Source organism: Sciurus carolinensis, chromosome 13 (genome assembly GCF_902686445.1).
Source record: "Sciurus carolinensis chromosome 13, mSciCar1.2, whole genome shotgun sequence".
NCBI classification, from domain to species: Eukaryota; Metazoa; Chordata; class Mammalia; order Rodentia; family Sciuridae; genus Sciurus; species Sciurus carolinensis.
In genome coordinates, this window is record NC_062225.1 from 40,221,392 (window position 1) to 40,240,080 (window position 18,689).

The window sequence follows — 18,689 nt, forward strand, 5'->3', positions numbered from 1 at the left end:
TAGGGGTGTAGTTCAGTGATAAAGCACTTAGCATGTGTGAGGCTATGGTTTCAATGACCAATATTGCAAAAAAATTGAGCAGATGATTGAGCAGATGTGTTAACTTCACTACTGTCATACAAATATGTACCAAACATATAGTAAAAATATTCATAGGCCCTTTATAGTATTATAGCATTAAAAATCATGCTATTCTCCCTCAAATGAGAATATATGACTCTGGGGATTATTGTCTTTGATGATTATTAACAGATATAATACATATGCCAACTACAGAAGTATAGTATTAGTAATGCAGCAACTAAATATTTTCTTCATATTTGCTTCTCGTGAGGTCAGTGATAGAATCTTCTATCAGTTTTTCTTAACTTTTATGTCATCCATAATTTCTGGAAATGAATACTAATAATATATCTATCCATATTTATTTGTAATTTGGCATTTCTTTTTACTATTGGAACAATTCAAGTGATAGTAATTGAACCTATTATTTTGAAATTTATCTACCTTTAAATAAAATTGTCTAATTTACACATTTTTTTCTGTTTTGCAAACCTTGTCAACATTTGCTTTTCTGTTTAGATTCAAGATTATGAATTGTTTGTGGAAAGGTAAAAGTAGCTGGGCCTAATGGCCCATGCTTGGAATTCCAGTGATTCAGGAGGCTGAGTCAGGAAGATTGAAAATTCAAGGCTAGCCTGAGCAACTTAGCAAGACCCTGTCTCAAAAAAACGAAAGAAAAAAAAAAAAAAAAAAGAAAGAAAGAAAGAAAAGTAAAACATTGTGCTAGAACTAAGTTCAATACTCAGCATGCATTTTCTTCCTATGGTATGTTATCAACAAATGGATAATGAGGAAGCAAACCGGTTTGTCTTGTTCTAGTGTCTTGGACACATGCAAGGATTCGAGTGCAAACTAGAACAACTTGGAATCACTTTGGAACCCTACCTTGTTCTAAAAGTGATTCCAAGTTGTTCTAGTTTGCACTCACATTTATACATGTATAATTTTTGTGTCTGGTCACGTTGGGGATTGAACCAAGGGACTGTGCATGTTAGGCAAGCAGTCTACTGCTGAGCTACATATCCAGTTATTAAAAAACAAAACAAACAAACAACAACAACAAAAACACATTATCTTGAAACAAGATCTCACTTGGCCTTGAACTATGTTAGGGTAATCCAAGGCAGCTGGATGCGGGCAGGGCATCAAGCAGCCGGTGTGTGCCAAAGAACAACCATTCAGGCACTGACAGATAAACCCTAATGACTTCTCTAACTGCCGGACATTCGGCAAAGTCCCCAGTCAATCCTAGAAGGGCACGAGTCCCTGCAGGGTCTGCAGCCAACCCCAGGAGGACACTAAACCCTCAGGCCTTCTCCCTCCTATCCCGGACTACAAAAACGCAGCCCGCCAGAGCTGCGGTGCGACTTCCAGGGCCCTTCACTCTCGCTGACTGGTGAACCTGGCCTGAGAACCGGCCCAATAAATTTCTTTTTTAATCATTTCTGGCCTATCTGTCCTTCGGTTACCTCCATCTGATCTTACAAACTAGTGATCCTCCTGCCTCAGTCTCCTCAGCCTCCTGAGTAGCAGGCAATGTAAGCGTGCACTAAACCCAACTTCACAGTGCTTTTTAAAAAGTCAAACCAGGCAGGCTTAAGGCAGATTTTGAACTATTGTTGACTTCCTGATAAGGTTCAAAATAGTAAGTAGCTTAATACATTTCTTAGTATAATCTATGAACTAATTCTAGACATTAAGTGAAATTATTTTCGTCTTTGGCCTTAGGTGAAATTTGGTCAATCCTTTCTTTAGTATTTTCTTTTCTTTCTTTCTTTCTTTCTTTTTTAAACCAGGGATTGAACCCAGGGACCCTTAACCACTGAGCCATATCCCCAGCCCTCTTTTGTATTTTATTAAGAGATAGGGTCTTGCTGAGTTGCTTAGGGTCTCACTAAGTTGCTGAGGCTAACCTAGAACTTGCTCCCACCTCAGCTTCCCAAGCAGCTGGGATTACAGGCATACACCACTGCACCCAGCTAAAATGAAAATACTTATGCTTAAAAAAATTTTAAAACTATTAAATTGACAATTACATAAAATTATGGAATATAATAGGATATTTAGATGCGTGTATACATTGAGGAATGATTGAATCAAACTAATAATCTGTCACTTTGATTTATTTTTTATGGCAAGAACATTTAAAATCTACTTTTATCAGTTTTGAAATACACATTGTTATTAACTATGGTAACTATGCTCTGCAACAGGTCCCTAAAATTTATTCCTTCTAACTGAAACTTTGCAGTTCCTCCACCCCCCCACACACCCCCAGACTCTGATAACCATCATTTGGTTCGGCTTCCATGTAAATTCATCTGGTTTTATAAGAGATAAAAGCAGGGACTTAAAAAAACTTTTAAATTATTTTATAGATATATTTTCTTCATACTGGGAGTTTTCTCAAAAGCAGGGACTTAAAAAAACTTTTAAATTATTTTATAGATATATTTTCTTCATACTGGGAGTTTTCTCACAAGAACTGTGAAGGGTTATGGAAAACAGTATTCCTATAAGACAGCTCCCCAAGAAAATGGAGGGACGGTGTGGTGTGGCTCGGAAGTTGGGAGGGGAAATTGGTCAAACATTAAACTTCTCCCAGTGCATTCCTGATAACAACGGGCCCTTAAAAGAAAGGGGCGGATCCGGAATGCCAGGCCCTAACCCTTGACCTTCCCCCACGTCAAATTAGTCCTGAATGACTATGGGCAAGATTTGAGTACTCATCCCTCCGGTCTGGTTTTAACCTGTACAACTAGCCCCTGAAGGTGCACGGTTTCCAATGATTATAACATCCTCATTGTACCCTATAAAACCAAAATCCCCTCTGTAACTGACATCCATTTTCCCCATGCGGAAAATGGGTACCATAGGGCGAAGGAATAAAGGCTTCTCTGAATCTGTTGAGGTTTACCTCCTGTTCTTTTGCACTTATGAACTGAATTTAGAAAATTATAATGTATGACTTTCCTCTCAGTTATTTTTGTCCTTTACATCCCCCAATTTTACCTCTTTGGTGAGTAAACCGCAGAGTTATGTTTGCAGTTTTCAAAAGTGACTTCTTAGAAGTGAAACTTGCACCAGTTTTTGTTTCGTTTTGTTTTGTTTTTTTCAATCTCCAACTGCAGGAGTTACATTTTGACTTTTGATTTGTTAAAAACATACTGAGTGTCTGATAAATGCTTGGAACTTGTTTTTAGGGAAAGAAATACTGTTGAAATGGAACAAAATCTTAAACTTAAGGCATAGTTTGAGGCCTTTTTAAAAATATTCTAAGACATTCCCCTTATGTGAATTGTATTTTGTTTAGTTTAAGATTGAAAACCCTCTGAAACCAGGAAGAATGTTAAGAAACAGAACTAGAATAAATTTTTTATTTACATACTCCAAGTTTCTATCTTCAAATAGCAGGAATAACTGATTTTAATGCCAGGGAAGTGTAATGGGTGCCTGGGAGAAAGGCCTGGAACTTGGGGAACACTTGCAAAGGCCTCAGAGAAACAATGTACTATTTTCAGATTGGGTGGGTGGTTGTTGTTAGAGGGTAAACTTGAACATTTGAAGGGCATGTATTTGGGAAATTGAACAGCATTTCCTCTGAGGGGGTGAAAGGAATCTTGTGGAATAATGTGCTTAAATAGATGTTGGATGATTTAGGGAAGATTAGAGTAAATTGGTCTGTAAAGTGGGCAAGGATCATGCAGAGGGATTGTATCCCAGACCCCACGAAGGTGGAAGGTGGCAACTGGGTGTTCTAGACCACAACACGGGGTGGTGTTACTGGAGGACGGTCAAGATGATGTCCAGATCCTTGGCATTGGGAACAAAGAATTGAGCAAGACATACAAGAGAAGCAGCTACAAGCCTAGATTTATTGAAAGTGAAAGTACACTCTGTAAAACAGAGGAGGCCCAGTAAGAGAGAATGGCTCAAGGCCCCAAGACCAGGCTTTTTTCTGCCTTCAGTAGGAGATTTACAGAAGGGGTGGTACTTGGTCTTACTCCTCTTCCTTTGGTCTTACTGATGCCCAGGGTGGGGGATTCCATAGAAATATGGGTGATCCTATTCATGCTGAGGGTGGGTGTTCCCATAGCAATGTGGGTGACTCAAGTAGTTACATAATCTTGAGACCTGGTCTATATCTTGGCATATTCTACCATCTTGTTATCCCTAACCTCCTGCCTCATTTCCCCCAAAGAGACATTATCCCAAAATTCTTTAGAGGCAGCGGAGGGCCTGGAGATCTTGTTTTCTGTAGTTGCTTCAGGCTGATGGTGGACTCTTGTCCCTACTTCATTGGGTATGATGAAACTCTTGCCCTGTCTGATCAGGATGAGACAGCAGAATGCCTCTAGTATCTGAGATGTAGTGGGATCAGGCTATGAAATAAGAGATTGATACTGAGCCTGTAGGATCATTTGGGCATGGACAGCCTGCAGTCTGGAAGAAACAAATTTAGTCCTTAATAGTGAATGACCAAGATAATGATTATAGGAGGAGCCATAAAAGGGAGTAGTGCGTAAGAAGCCAGGAATGGTCACCCCACACCCCTTATGATTGACCCTGCATATTAGTGGCTCTAATATTTGTTTGGTTTTGTTATACTTGGCCAGATTTAGTAATACAAAAGTAGCATTCTTTTTTCAGGTACAGGCAAGTTCCACTTTCAGCAGAAGGCAGTACGTCTAAGATCCTCTGTTTTAAAATGCCATACTGGCCAGTGAGTCAAGTTGCTCTTGTAGGAGTTTTAGGGTTTTTTTCATGTGGACAAGAGCCACTGCAGAGTCCTAGGAAAGTTGTGTCTTCTGTCTGAGGAAGGTTCTCCCTACCGTAGTCCCGGTGGCTGCCGTGAGGCCAGTGAGGACCATGGTTAAGGGGACTAGAAAGGGGGGCCATATTTTTATTAAAATATTTTTTATTCCTACAGACACACTTTGATTCACTGTACACAAATGGGGTACAACTTTTCGTTTCTATGGTTGTACACAATGTAGATTCACATCATTCATGTAATCATACATATATATAGGGTAACACTGTTTCATTCTGTTTTTCCATCCCTATCCCTTCCCACCCCTTTTTCCTCTACACCATCCGAAGTTCCTTCATTCTTCTCTTCCCCCCATCACCCCCCCCCCGTCATTATATATTGTCACGTACTTATCAGAGAAAACATTCGGCCTTTGGTTTTTTGGGCTTGACCTATTTCACTTAGCATGATATTTTCCAACTTCATCCATTTATCAGCAAATGCCATAATTTTATTCTTCTTTATGACTGAGTAATATTCCATTGTGTATATATACCACAGTTTCTTTATCCATTCATCAATTGAAGGGCATCTAGGTTGGTTCCACAATCTAGCTATTGTGAATTGAACTGCTGTGAACATTGATGTGGCTACATCACTGTAGTATGCTGATTTTGAGTCCTTTGGGTATAAACCAAGGAGTGGGATAGCTGGGTCAAATGGTGGGTCCATTCCAAGCTTTCTGAGGAATCTCCATACTGCTTTCCAGAGTGACTGCACCAATTTGCAACTCCACCACAATGCATGAGTGTGCCTTTTCCCCCACATCCATGCCAACACTTACTATTGCTTGTGTTCTTGATAATAGCCATTCTAACTGGAGTTAGATGAAATCTTAGGGTGGTTTTAATTTGCATTTCTCTAATTACTAGGGATGATGAGCACTTTTTCATATATTTGTCAATCACCTGTATATCTTCTTCTGTGAAGTGTCTGCCCATTTCCTTAGCCCATTTATTGATTGGGTTCTTTGTATTTTGGGTGTAAAGTTTTTAAAGTTCTTTATAAACTTTGGAGATGAGTGCTCTGTCTGAAGTGTGTGTGGAAAAGATTTTCTCCCACTCTGTAGGCTCTCTTTTCACATTATTGTTTTCTGTGCTGAGAAAAAACTTTTTAGTTTGAATCTATCCCATTTATTGATTCTTGCTTCTATTTCCTGTGCTATGAGGGTCTTGTTAAGGAAGTTTGGTCCTAAGCCAAAGTGATGGAGATTTGAGCCTACTTTTTCTTTTAATTGGTGAAGGGTCTCAGGTCTAATTCCTAGATCCTTGATCCATTTCTAGTTGAGTTTTGTACAAGGTGAGAGATAGGGTTTAGTTTCATTTTACTGCATATGGATTTCCAGTTTTCCCAGCACCATTTGTTGAACAGGCTATCTTTTCTCCATTGTAAGTTTTTGGCAACTTTGTCTAGAATGAGGTTACTGTACTTATGTGGGTATGTCTCTGTGTCTTCTATCCTGTACCACTGATCTACCTATTTTGGTGCCAGTACCATGCCGTTTTTGTTACTTTGCTCTACAGTAGAGTTTAAGGACTAGTATAGTGATACCTCCTGCATCACTCTTCCTTGCCCAGGATTGCTTTGGCTATTCTGGGTCTTTTGTTCTTCCAGATGAATTTCATGATTGCTTTTTCTGTATCTATAAGAAATGTCATGGGGATTTTAGTTGGAATTGCGTTAAATCTGTATAGGGCCTTTGGAAATGTGGTCATTTTTTTTCTAGATGATTTACTGGTTTTTTAATCGATACGTAAAATTATACATATTTACTGGGATTTATGTGATGTTTCAATGAATGTCTATATTGTTGACTGTTCAATCAGTGTAAGCATATGTATCTCTTCAAACATTTATCACTGTGGTGAAAACATTAACAATTATTTATTTTAGTTTTTTGAAATATATGGTACGATGAATTTTTTTTAACTCATTTTTATTGTAAACAAATGGGATACATCTTGTTTCTCTGTTTGAGTATGGCCATGTTGATAATATTAATTCTGACTATCCAAGAACATGGGAGATCTTTCCATCTTCTAAGGTCTTCCTCAATTTCTTTCTTCAATGTTTTGTAGTTTTCATTGTAGAGATCTTTCACCTCTTTGGTTAGATTGATTCCCAAGTATTTTATTTTATTTTTTTGAGGCTATTGCGAATGGATAGATAAAATTTTTGAAGGTAGTTATTTTCCCTGCAGATTCTATTTGGCCCCCAAGAGCTCTAAGAAGTATTCCATAAGGGTGGTTGTTTAACTTGGAAGGTATATGAGCAATGTTGGGGATCTAAGGTTCTGACAGGATGAGCTTTAGGGTGGGAAAATTTACAGAATATACAGGTTGGTCAATGGGATTATGAATTAAGTGGGAGAAGAGTGTGCCTTTAGGTGGTAGGTGGTCCTGGGTACCAGTAGAATTGTTTTTATATGCCATAGTCTGTTCATTGTTTGAAGGGTAGTAATGGCTGCAACAACCCAAGGGTCATAGTCAGTAGTAGCGTGTTGATTGAATTTTGTGGAAATACTTCCCCGTAGTTGTCACATGGCTGGTACAGGGTACCCCCACATGTGAGAGGATATACATAACCACCAAGACTAGTTAAGTTTTAGGGTTCATGCAGTAGTGTTTTCCAAATGTAGGTTCTCATTGGCCAGGGTTGGGATAAAAATGGGGAAAGGAACAATAAAACTTAATATTGTAGCAGCGCTCTGGGGAAAGTAATCCTATATTAAAGAGACAGTAAAGGACCTTATTCTTGAGAATACAGCCTCAAAAACAGCAGAACCATGAACACAATACACAGAGGAAGATAAACCCTAGACTGAAGTCCACCAGAATTACCAGGGGACCAGAAGTTATTTACTTATCTTTCAGGTAGCTGCTTCTTGAAGAGTCTAAAATTTCCCATTTGTTTACAGAACAAGGTCTCCTCTGACTGATCCAGGATTGGGTCTGGATCTATGCAGGGAGGGGTAACACCTTCACTATTTTTTTTTTTTTTTTTTTTTGTATCTACTCTTATTTTTTTGTTGTTCTCTTTAGCTATACATGACAGTACAATGTATTTTTTTAATGGAAGAAAGCTCTAATTTTTTATTTTCAAATTATAGAAATAATATATTAATACACCGTAGAAGATTCACGTGATAAATATCTAAAGCAAAGTGTGAAACCCTCCTTGTGTGCCTTTTTCCGTTCCTGGGTTCCTTTTGCAAAGTCAAGCACTGTCAATAATTGTATATGTATCCTCAACACCTTTTAAAGTAGAATGTATTTGACATATTATACATACATGGAGTAAACTTCCCATTCTTCTGGTTGCACATGATGTGGAATTACATTAGTCATATGAACATAGAAAACTCATGTCTGTCTGACTCATTCAGCTATCTTTTCTATTCCCATTCCCCCTTCCTTCCCTTCATTCCCCTTGATCTAATCCAAAGTACTTCTATTCTTCCCTCCCCTCCCCTGCTTATTGTGAGTTAGCATTCGTATATCAGAGAGAACATTTGGCTTTTGGATTTTGGGGACTGGCTTATTTCACTTAACATGTTAATCTCCAATTCCATCCATTTTACCAGCAAATGCCATAATTTCATTCTTCTTTATGGCTGTGTAAAATTCCATTGTGTATAGGTACCACATTTTCTTTATTCATTCATCTTTTGAAGGGCACCTAGGTTGGTTCCATAGCTTATCTATTGTGAAGTGAGCTGCTATAGACATTGATGTGGCCGCATCACTATAGTATACTGTCCTATATAAGTGTCCTACTTAAGTGTCCTACACTTAAGTCCTTTGGGTATACGCCAAAGAGTGGGATAACTGGGTCAAATGGTGGTTCCATTCCGAGTTTTTGGAGGAATCTCCATACTGTTTTCCAGAATAGTTGCACCAATTTGCAGTCCTACAAGCAATGTAAGAGTGTATCTTTTCCCCCACATCCTCACCAACATTTATTGTTACTTGTATCTTGATAATTACCATCTCAGTGGAGTGAGATGAACTCTCAGTGTAATTTTAATTTGCGTTTCTTTATTTGCTGGAGATGTTGAACATTTTTTCATTTATTTGTTGGCTGATTGTATTTCTTCTTCTGTGAAGTATCTGTTCAATTCCTTGGCCCATTTATTGACTGAGTTATTTGGGTTTTTTGGTGTTAAGTTTTTTGAGTTCTTTTATATCCTGGAGATTAATGCTCTATCTGAGGTGCAGGTGGCAAAGATTTTCTCCCACTCTGTAGGCTCTCTGTTTATGTTCTTGTTTCTTTTGCTGTGAAGAAGCATTTAATCTGATACCAGTCCATTTATTGACTTTTGATTTTACTTCTTGCACTTTAGGATTCTTGTTGAAGAATTCAGTTTATAAACCAACATGGTGGAAATTTGGGCCTACTTTTTCTTCTAACAGGTGCAGGATCTCTGGTCTAATGCTAGGTCCCTGATCCACTTTGAGTTGAGTTTTGTGCAGGGTGAGAGGGGTCTAATTTAATTTTGTTACATATGGATTTCCAGTTTTTTTCTGGGGTGCTTTTTAAAAGAATTTTTGTTGTTGTTATAGATGAACACAATATTTTTATTTTATTTATTTTTATGTGGTGCTGAGGATCAATCCAGTGCCTCACGGGTGCTAGGCAAGTACTCTACCACTGAGCTACAACCTCAACCTTGCAGTGCTTTCTTAACCATAAGGATAAGGCAGAATTTTTTCCAAGGGTGGTGGTCAACAATAATGGTGGGGACTCCTAGAGGTATTTCCGGATTTAGGGCATCCTTAAAGCTATTTCCTGAGTCCAGTGAAATTTGGCTTCCCTACACGAGAGGCTAAGGTGGACCCAGCCTGGTTTATCAGCCAGGGACTGCTTGGCTGTATTCCAGCAATCCAAATCCTGTTTCCACTTTTCATCAAATTAAAGTAATAAAATGAACAGCAATTTTCATCTGGTCTGGTCCGTGTTTTAGTATGCGAGAAAGAAACCACCATAGCCAGTAGGCCCCAAGTGTCTAAGAGAGGTAGCAAGGTGCTAATAGTGCAAAAGGGGCAGTCTGTTTCCAAGAGGAAGTCTTGAGCACATTTCAGGAGAAGAGGAATTGGGAGTTTTGAAGTAGAAGTATGTAGGAGGCAAGAGAAGAAAGAGTATGGAATCAGGGCTGGGCTTAATGCCCACAACAGAAAGGGAGGTCTGACATTATTTGCCCTGGATAGCTACAGGGTTGAGGTAGTTGGATGTGTTTTTACTATGTGCCTATGATGGTGAGCTTTGTCTGGAGTCTGGTACAGGTTAATTCTGACTGTGGCTCACAACTAGGTTATCCTGTCACAGGAGTCTTAAAGTGGCAGGCACCCTACTGGCTCTTAACTGCCCATCTGGTGCCTAATGAGAGTGTGGCCTTAGGCAGATCACTGGGAGAAACAGGTGAAGTAGCATTAATACAGAAGTAATGAGGAAAAGAAGACCTTCTGCCCCATTGGGCAAATGACAGACGAGCTCCCTTTCCCCTGGATCTCAGAGTCATCCCAGAAAGTCACCCTGGGATATCACAATTATCTGGGGGATGGGGTCTTCCATTCCAGGGTCTAGCAGAGTCTCTGGTTCTCCATCCTATTGGGCTAAAGATTTTCCACTGTCTCTGATAGAAGTGCCTTCTGATTGTCCTCGGGGGAAACTGTCAATAGCTCCTCAGTCGGGTTACCATCAGAGATTCTGATAGAAAAACAGATAAAGCAGAACAGTGAAACATTAAGGCCTGAGAGGGTTTCAGGGGGCTTACCTTCTAGTTGGCTTGCCAAAACTGTTACGGGAGGAAGGTCAAGTCAATGTCCAAGTTTTTGGGGTCTGCAACAAAGAATTGAGCAAGACACACAGAAGACGCGGCGTGAGCTAGATTTATGAAAGTCAGAGTACACTCCATAAAACCTGCAGCAAAGTGGGAGAGAATGGCTCAAGGATCCAAGAGCAGGAGACCAGTGTTTCATATCTGCCTTCCCTAGGGATTTCCAGAAGGGGTGGCACTTGGCCTTATTCCATTTCCCTTGGTCCTATTGATGTCCAGAACGGGAGTTCCCATAGCAACATGGGTGGTCCTATTAAGCACAGGGCTGGGGAGTTCCCATAGCAACTGTGGGTGGTCCTATTGAACCCAGGTGTGGAGGGGGTGTTCCCATAGCAACTATGGGTGGTCCTATTGAGCCCAGGGCGGGAGTTCTCTTGGCAACGTGGGTGACGCAAGCAGGTATATAGTCCTGTGACCCGGCCGACATCTTGGCATATTCCGCCATCTTGTCATCCTTAACTTCCTGCCTCAGTTGGGGGGAAGGGTCGTGGGGAAAAGTAGAGTTCAGCGAGGATTTTTGTCTTTGTGTGTAGTACTATTAGAGGAGGCGCAGAGGAGCCGCGCGGGGTATTCCCCGCCCGGGGGAAACGCGGCTGCGCCCGCGGAGGGCGCGCCGGCCCGCGCCGCGGCCCCTCACCGAGGCTCCGGCGCTCCCCCCCCCCCCCCCCCCCGGTCCGGGCCACGGTCCTCCCGCCCCGGCGGAACCGCGCGGTGGATTGTGGGCTGGGGGCTGCGGCGGCCTCGCGGCAGCCTCCGGCGCGATCTCCCCGGACCCTGCCGGGTCGGGCCGGCGGGGTGAGGAGAAGCAGTGGAGCAGGAATCAGAAGCCCCAGGGGCAGTGGTCGCTGCGCGGCAGCGGCGGCAGCGGCGGCTCCCCTGGAGGCCGGGGATGTGGGAGAGGCGGTGGCAGCAGCGGCGGAGGCGGTGCTGCGGACCCGGGGGAAACTGCTGGCTGACAGGACACCCGGGAGAGACGTGAGGGAGCCGCCGCTGCCGCCTCTTATCCCGAGCGGAGCTGGGCTCAGAGAGGGCGGCCCTGTGCTCCCCCGGCTGACGGGCCAGCAGGCGCGAGGCGGAGGCGGGAAGCCGGGTTCGGCCCGGCTGGGCTCCGGGTGGCAGCGGCCGCGGAGCAGCCTCGGTGCGACGTGGAGGGCCGGAGGCGGCGGCGATGCACTAGGCCTCGCTGTGGGGCGGCTGCCCGGGACCGCAGGTAGGTGTCAGGCCAGCCCCCCGCTGCCCACTGCGTTCCGGGGCCCTGGCTCACCCCGACCTACTGCGGAGAGTGGGACCGAGACCCCACCCTCTCTGTCTCCTCCCTGGCCCGAAGCTGACAAGAGTTTCGGTCACCAGTGACCGGCGCCGAAGCTTCCATTCTCCCTTCCGCCACCTTCTCTTCCTTGTCATTCTCCCTTGGGGATCCGGGCCAGTAGCTCTGCTCCTCTCCTGTCGGCGGCCGCAGACGCTGAACTCGCCCCTTTCCAGGATCCCGACTCTGGAACTTCCATCACTCCTCATAGATACTGATTCCAAACTTTTCTTCCAGCCCGGCCCTTAGCCCTTTTTGGAGCCTACTGGGATAATTTTTATTTTTCTGTTTTAAAATTTCTCCCAGCTCTGGGGAAAACTCAAGACTAATTCGATGTTTTGCAGTTAGGTAATTTAGCTCGCAATAATTGGTTCAGTGGTTAATTTTCTTCAGTTGTACTTCTTTCTATCCCTGCATGATAACAAAGGTAGGCCATCCCTGCCTTCCCTTCGTCGTTTGGGAACTTTTGCCTGACCATTATAATTAGCCACTGCTCTGCCCATGTGTTGAGTTCAGGATGGTATTTTTAGAATTTTGACCGACCAGAGTTACAAAAAAAAAATTTTTTTTAGAATTCCCTTTTAGAACTTTGGTTTTTTGTATTTTATAGAGGTTCCACTTTTGAAGAATTGTTTTTGTTTCTAATTGGCTCTACTTCTGATTTGTCAAACCCAGGGCAGTCTTAAAAGTAAATGCTTACTTGGCAAGTGACATCTCGGTAAATTATTTGTAGTATACCGAAATATATATTGTTATAACTTTACCTGTAGATCTTGATGGACAGTCACTTTTATAAATGATGGGGAGTTCTAATTGATTACTGAGCAGTTATGATGAAACAGTTGGAATGATGGGATTTGTTTGACTCTATCTGTAAATCAGAGTCTGATTTCCTAGAAATGGGTATTGTTGGTTCATAGTGATCATTGTTCCTGATAAGTGGATAGATCAATATATGTAAATGATAATTTGGTCTATGGGTTAGATGTTTGCAGTTTTATTGTGATTTGGCTATTTTAAAATGTTCTGGTAACTTTAGAATTATTACATTTCCAGTCTGTTCACTATAAAACTGTAAAGCCTATGCTTTGTTGGAGATACTCATGTATCTTGTTACTGTAGAAGTATTGTTACTACTGCTTTTAACTTTTTGAAATGTTTTTCATTGTTTTCAAAATCATGACAGATAAAATCATCCAGTTTACAAGAAAAGATGATTAAATTTGCATATATTTGTTTTCCGAAAAAGTTACCATTTATTTCTGGATAAAATAATGTTTTTATGTCACAATTCAAATCAAATCTTATATAACCCATGAAATGGCAAACTGCAGAATTTGTTCTTAATCACACTCCTTTTTCCATCAATAAAAGTTGATTGAAATTCGTTTTTCCTACTTTTAGCTTTTTCTTCTTTTTTTCCTTTTTGGTCCTAGTGATTTATCCCAGGACCTTACACGTGGTAGGCAAGTGCTAGTAGCTTTGAACAGCTTTTCTGAGTTATAATTAACAACATATCATAAAGTATACCTATGTAAAATGTGATTCAGTGGGTTTTAGCATATTTACTGAGTTCTCTGATCAGCACCGTAATCGAATTTTAGAAGTTTCATCACCTACTACCCCCCAAAAGCCTGGTACCCATTAGCATTTACTCCCCATTCTCCTCATACCACCTGCAGCTCTAGGCATCCACTAATCTACTTTTTATCTCAATATTTGCCTAATGTGACCCTTTCATACAAATGTCATTAACTCAAAATTTCTTGGAGTTATGCTTTTAGAAATCAATTTACTTGTTTTAAATTATTTATTTGGGTCAGGGAATAAGCAATTGATCACCCAGTATTTAAAGCGATATTGTAAACAACAGATAAACTGTTTGGTCATCATAAATATGAAGTTTGAAGAAAGAAAAAAGTATAAATGACTTTGGTGACCTCAAGAGGTAGTTTGGTCCACTGGGGGTAAGTTAAAGTTGGAGGAGGGGTTTTGCCATTGAATATTAGGGTATCAAGTTGGAAAAGACCTTAAAGGTCATCAGTTTACTTCCTGCTTACTTCACAAGTTGTTGGCAGGAACCAGATGAGGAAATCTGAAGGGTAGAAACTTGAATTTCCAGGATGCAATGTGTCCATGTAAAACAAGAAATGGGGAGTGTGATTAGGGGTGGGTTGGTTGGTAGAATTGTTTAGATTCTCATGTGTATTTGACATTTTGCTAGCAGAGCTTGGAAAGAACCGACTTCTTCCAGCTTTGAGGACAAGGGGGTAACTAAAGTATCCATGTAAATGAAATACTTTATGTAAGTGTCACAAATGTATTATTTAGATAGCTTCTTGTACTATTAACATTTTTTAAAATCCAAATTTTAAAAATATATATTTTTTTAAAAATTGTAATTAACAAATGATTGAAATCTTTTTCAAAGATCCAGAACCCTAACATGGTTCTCCAAGGTCAGTTTTGCCTCCCAAGGAACTTTTTTTTTTGCGGTACTGGGGATTGAACCCAGGGCCTTGTGCTTCCGAGGCAAGCACTCTACCAACTGAGCTATATCCCCAGCCCCCAAGGAACTTTTGACTGTGTGTGGAAACATTTTTGGTTGTTAGAACTGAAGGGAGTAACTATTGGCATCTAGCTAGGGGTGTTGCTAACTATTGTACAAAAGTAAAAGACATACCCCATCCACATAACAAAGAATTATCTGACTCAAAATGTCAATAGTGCTGTTATAAATCTGTTGTTTCTATGATTCTGGTAAAGGCTGGAGATGGTGTTCGTGACCTTCACCCGGTGAAAAAATAGTCTCCACTTAACACTTGAAATCCTCTAGCAACTGGGCTGGGAGGGTAAGGGAAGTCTATTTATGATGTAATGCATATTCTTCACTCTGTAGTTGTCTTCAAATCTGAAGAAAAATACAGCTTAATATTACTACTATGGCAGCTTAATATTACTACAGATTTGAGCTACTGTTATGTTTTGAATTATTGGTTATTGTTGCATAGGTTTTTCAAATTCGAAAAAATCTGATAGTATCTTCTTTAGCCAGACTAATTCCCCTCCACCCCCAATCCACCTGCAGCTTCAACTGCCAAGAAAGAAGTTAGCTAAGTGTTTTAATTAACTAATACATGTGTGCTTGTGCATATATATGTTGTGAATATCCAGAAAAGTTCAAAGTTTATACTCAAATCTCATCTTAATTCCCCAACAGGCCCCACTTTTGATTCTTATTTAATGTTTTTAACAAGTTTAATTTGGTGATGAAAAGTGATTGACAGTTGGGATCAGTTTTGCTACTTAGGATCCATTTCTTAGAGAAGTCACAGTCTTTCTGATCCTTGGTTTCTCATCTATAAAATAATGGTAGTAATGATTCCTGTATTACAAGATTATTATAGGAATTAAATGAGTTAATGTGTAGTAAGATGATATGTTAACTATGTTATATACCATATGTATTACTTATTTCAGAAGAATCAAATTAAAAAGCAATATTGAAATTGCCAAAGATGAGAATTGAGAGATAGCAAGGTGGGGAGGTGGGGAACCATGACTGATCACAGTTTTTTTTTTTTTTTATGCTGGGGATTGAACCTAGGGCTTTGTGCATGCAAGGCAAGCACTCTACCAACTAAGCTTAATCCCTAACCCTAATGACAGCTCTTAAGGAGAAGGATATATTACTAAGGATATAATACTAAGTATATATTTCCATCTGTCTGTCCATAATAAGTTTATAGAAGAATTAGCATATCACTATAATCCTTAATACAAGTGCAAACTGACGACTTTCAGTAGTACCTGAGGTTTTCACTCTTATAATAACTGATTAATATAAATGGTGAAATTAAGTTATCAAGGAAGGGTTAACTCGACCAGGCAAGGTGGTGCACACCTGTAATCCCAGCACCTTGGGAGGCTGAGGCAGGAGGATTGCAAGTTCAAAACCCGCCTCAGCAACTTAGTGAGGCCTTGCTCAAAACTTAAAAAAAGAGCTGGAGATGTGGTATAGTGGTTAAGCATCTCTGGATTCAATCCCTAGTACCAAAAAAAAAAAAAAAAAAAAAGCGGGGGGGGGGTTTAACTGTGTTTTAAAATATGTATTTGAGAAGACATTTTCATGTTTTTGAAATGTTATTTCAGAATTTCAGAGTTTTTTTGGGGGAAGAGTAAGCTATAGTTATTTGGACTAATTACTTTTTTGAGAACAATTCCTTTTGTTTGCATTTAGTATGCATGACTTCTTTTGTATTTGAAGGATTATTTTGTGGTTTTTCTAACCAGTGATAATTGCTCTTCAAATGGGAGAATTTAACTGAAGAAATAGGAGTTTTAAGCCTCCCATCATTTGTAAAATTCTCATCCTGTTAGATTTGTTTCTTTTTCTATTATTTTCAACATCTCTTCTTGCAGAGAGTTACTTTGATTATTCTGTATGTTCAGTAATCCATAGTTGTGCTGTAGCATTTAGAGTTCATTTGATTAAAATACTTAATGGGGAATTTTATATAGTTTTGTTAACTGGTCAGCTTTCCTTAATCATATAAAAGTAAGGTAAAAAAGTAGACAAAGCTCTAACTATTCAGTAAGATTCTTTCAGGGAGTAGCTTAAAGGTGGAATAGTTTGCGATAATATTCAGAGTAAGCCATGTGGTGGTATTGGTAGGTATTTTTCTTAATACAATGGACTTTAAAAATTGGATTTTAGAAAATGGAGTAAAATTTTCATGGCCAAAATAATCACGTGGATTTGGAGAATTTTATGTTCAATAGTTGACTTTTTTAATTCAAAGGAAGTTTAAGGAGTAGGTATTTGCATATGAACATTATGGTGACGCATCATATTTTATGAGGTGTTCTTCTATAGAGTGAACAAAGTATAATTTTGAAATCATAAAAATTATGTCAAGAAAGTTCATACCCTGAACTTGTTTAAATTTTTTTTTGTCGTTGCAATTTGATTAAATGCAAGAGCATGTTGGGGGCTGGATTGTAAATGGGGTTTATGCCAGAGATTTTAGACCTAATGAGAGTAACTTAAATGAATATGAATTTTAGAAAAAGTGATTCCGAAGTTGAATGAGATTAGGACCAAGGAAGAACTTATGGTACAAGATTCTAATAACAATAATCTTCATATAAAGTCCTTAACTGTAGCATGTCAAGTGACATGGAGAATTGAGGGAAGGATTTGTGGTGTGTTTGGAGGTAGAATCCATAGGACAGTCTGACCTCGTATAGAAATTGAAAAACATGGAAATGTGAGGGAGTCACATTGACTCCAGAGTTCCTCCTAGTTTGGGAGACTACATAGATGGTGTTGCAGTTAATTAAGTTGGAGAAGGTTTAAAATTTTGGCAGGCGGAGGAGATGGATGAAGATGGCAGATAATGAATTAAGTTTTATATATTTTGAATTTTAGGTATCTATGAAACCTGTAGTTAAAGGTGCCCAGTAGGCAGTTAGAATGGAGTATGGGACACTGAAAAAAGATTATGACTGGAGAAACATCTGAAATCTTGGTTTTCTCCCACTCCTCTAACACTGAGACAGTTTTAATGTACCTTTCACCTAGATTATTGCAAATTTCCTATCTGGTCTTCTAGTCTTGCTCTCCTTCAGTACATTTTCTGTGCTATTATCTGGTTTTTCTAAAGGGTAAATCTGATTATATCATTCCTCTGCTTAAATTATTTGTGACTTTCATCATCCTGATAAAATACATATTCTTTATTCCTTTAACAGATTTGTAAATTCCTTTAGTTCTTTTTCTGCATTACCTTTCTAGCCTTAATGACAACTTACCCATTCTCCAAGTATATAATTTTCTCAGGCATATTGAATTATTTGTGGTTTCTGACAGTATGCTTTGTTATGGTTTGGATTTTAAATGTCCCCCAAGAGCTCATATGTTGAAGGCTTTGTCCTCAGCTGATAGAGCTATTGGGAGGTGGTGGAAAGTTTAAAAGGTGAGGCCTATTAGGAGGAGGTAGGTCCTCGGGAGTGAGCCCCTGAAGGCTATGTTGGGACCCTGGCTCCTTCCTCTCCTTTTTCACTTTGCTTCCTAATTGCCATGAGGTTGGCAGTTTTACTTCATCATGAGTTCCCATCGTGATATTCTTCCTCACCCAAAGACCCAAAGCACTGTGGCCAAGTGATCATGGACTAAAACTCTGAAACTGTGAGCCAAAATAGACCCACTGCCTCCCTCTTTTTGTGAATTTCCTCCTTTGAAAAATAGAGTCCATTTGTTCCAGAGTATTCTCCACATTCTGTATGGTCTCTTACCTTACAGTTAGATTCTGTGAGACATTTCTGGCAAGACCACCACAAAAATGATGTGTGATCCTCCTACTGCATTATAGTATGTATCAGCAGGCGCATCATATCAGGCTGCCCTCTGCCCCCATTGGTAATGCACACTTGTCCCTTTGGTAAAGGTGGGGCCTGACAATTCTCTATTGTTTAATAAATAAGTAATAGGGTGATACTTAATGGTCATGTAGGTATTCTGTGCCCTAACCTTTTTTCCTTTTTGGTGGTCCTGTTGCTTGAATCCAGGACCTTGAGACTGCTAGGGAAGTGCTCTGCTGTTGAGCTGTATTCCCAGACCCTAACAACTTTTTTTTTTTTGTAAACAAATGGGATACATCTTGTTTCTC

The 18,689-nt window shown here is 40.0% G+C and overlaps 1 protein-coding gene, 1 long non-coding RNA gene and 1 other non-coding gene across 6 annotated transcripts in view; 1 reads left to right on the forward strand and 2 right to left on the reverse strand.

The window, feature by feature from the left end:
• The window catches only part of LOC124962979 (uncharacterized), a 35,369-nt gene extending 24,413 nt beyond the window's left edge, over positions 1-10,956 (reverse strand). Inside the window, exon 1 of the long non-coding RNA XR_007104624.1 lies at positions 10,650-10,956. This is a non-coding gene — a long non-coding RNA (uncharacterized LOC124962979). The remainder of the gene's footprint in view (positions 1-10,649) is intronic.
• An 832-nt stretch (positions 10,957-11,788) lies between these two features.
• The window catches only part of Vps54 (VPS54 subunit of GARP complex), a 98,230-nt gene continuing 91,329 nt past the window's right edge, over positions 11,789-18,689 (forward strand). For all 4 annotated transcript variants that reach the window (XR_007104623.1, XM_047522267.1, XM_047522268.1 and 1 more), the window contains exon 1: positions 11,789-11,922. The gene's annotated coding sequence lies outside the window, so the exon portion shown is untranslated. The remainder of the gene's footprint in view (positions 11,923-18,689) is intronic.
• On the reverse strand, positions 14,509-14,582 carry Trnap-cgg (transfer RNA proline (anticodon CGG)). Its single transcript has one exon. It is a non-coding gene; the product is annotated as a tRNA-Pro (tRNA).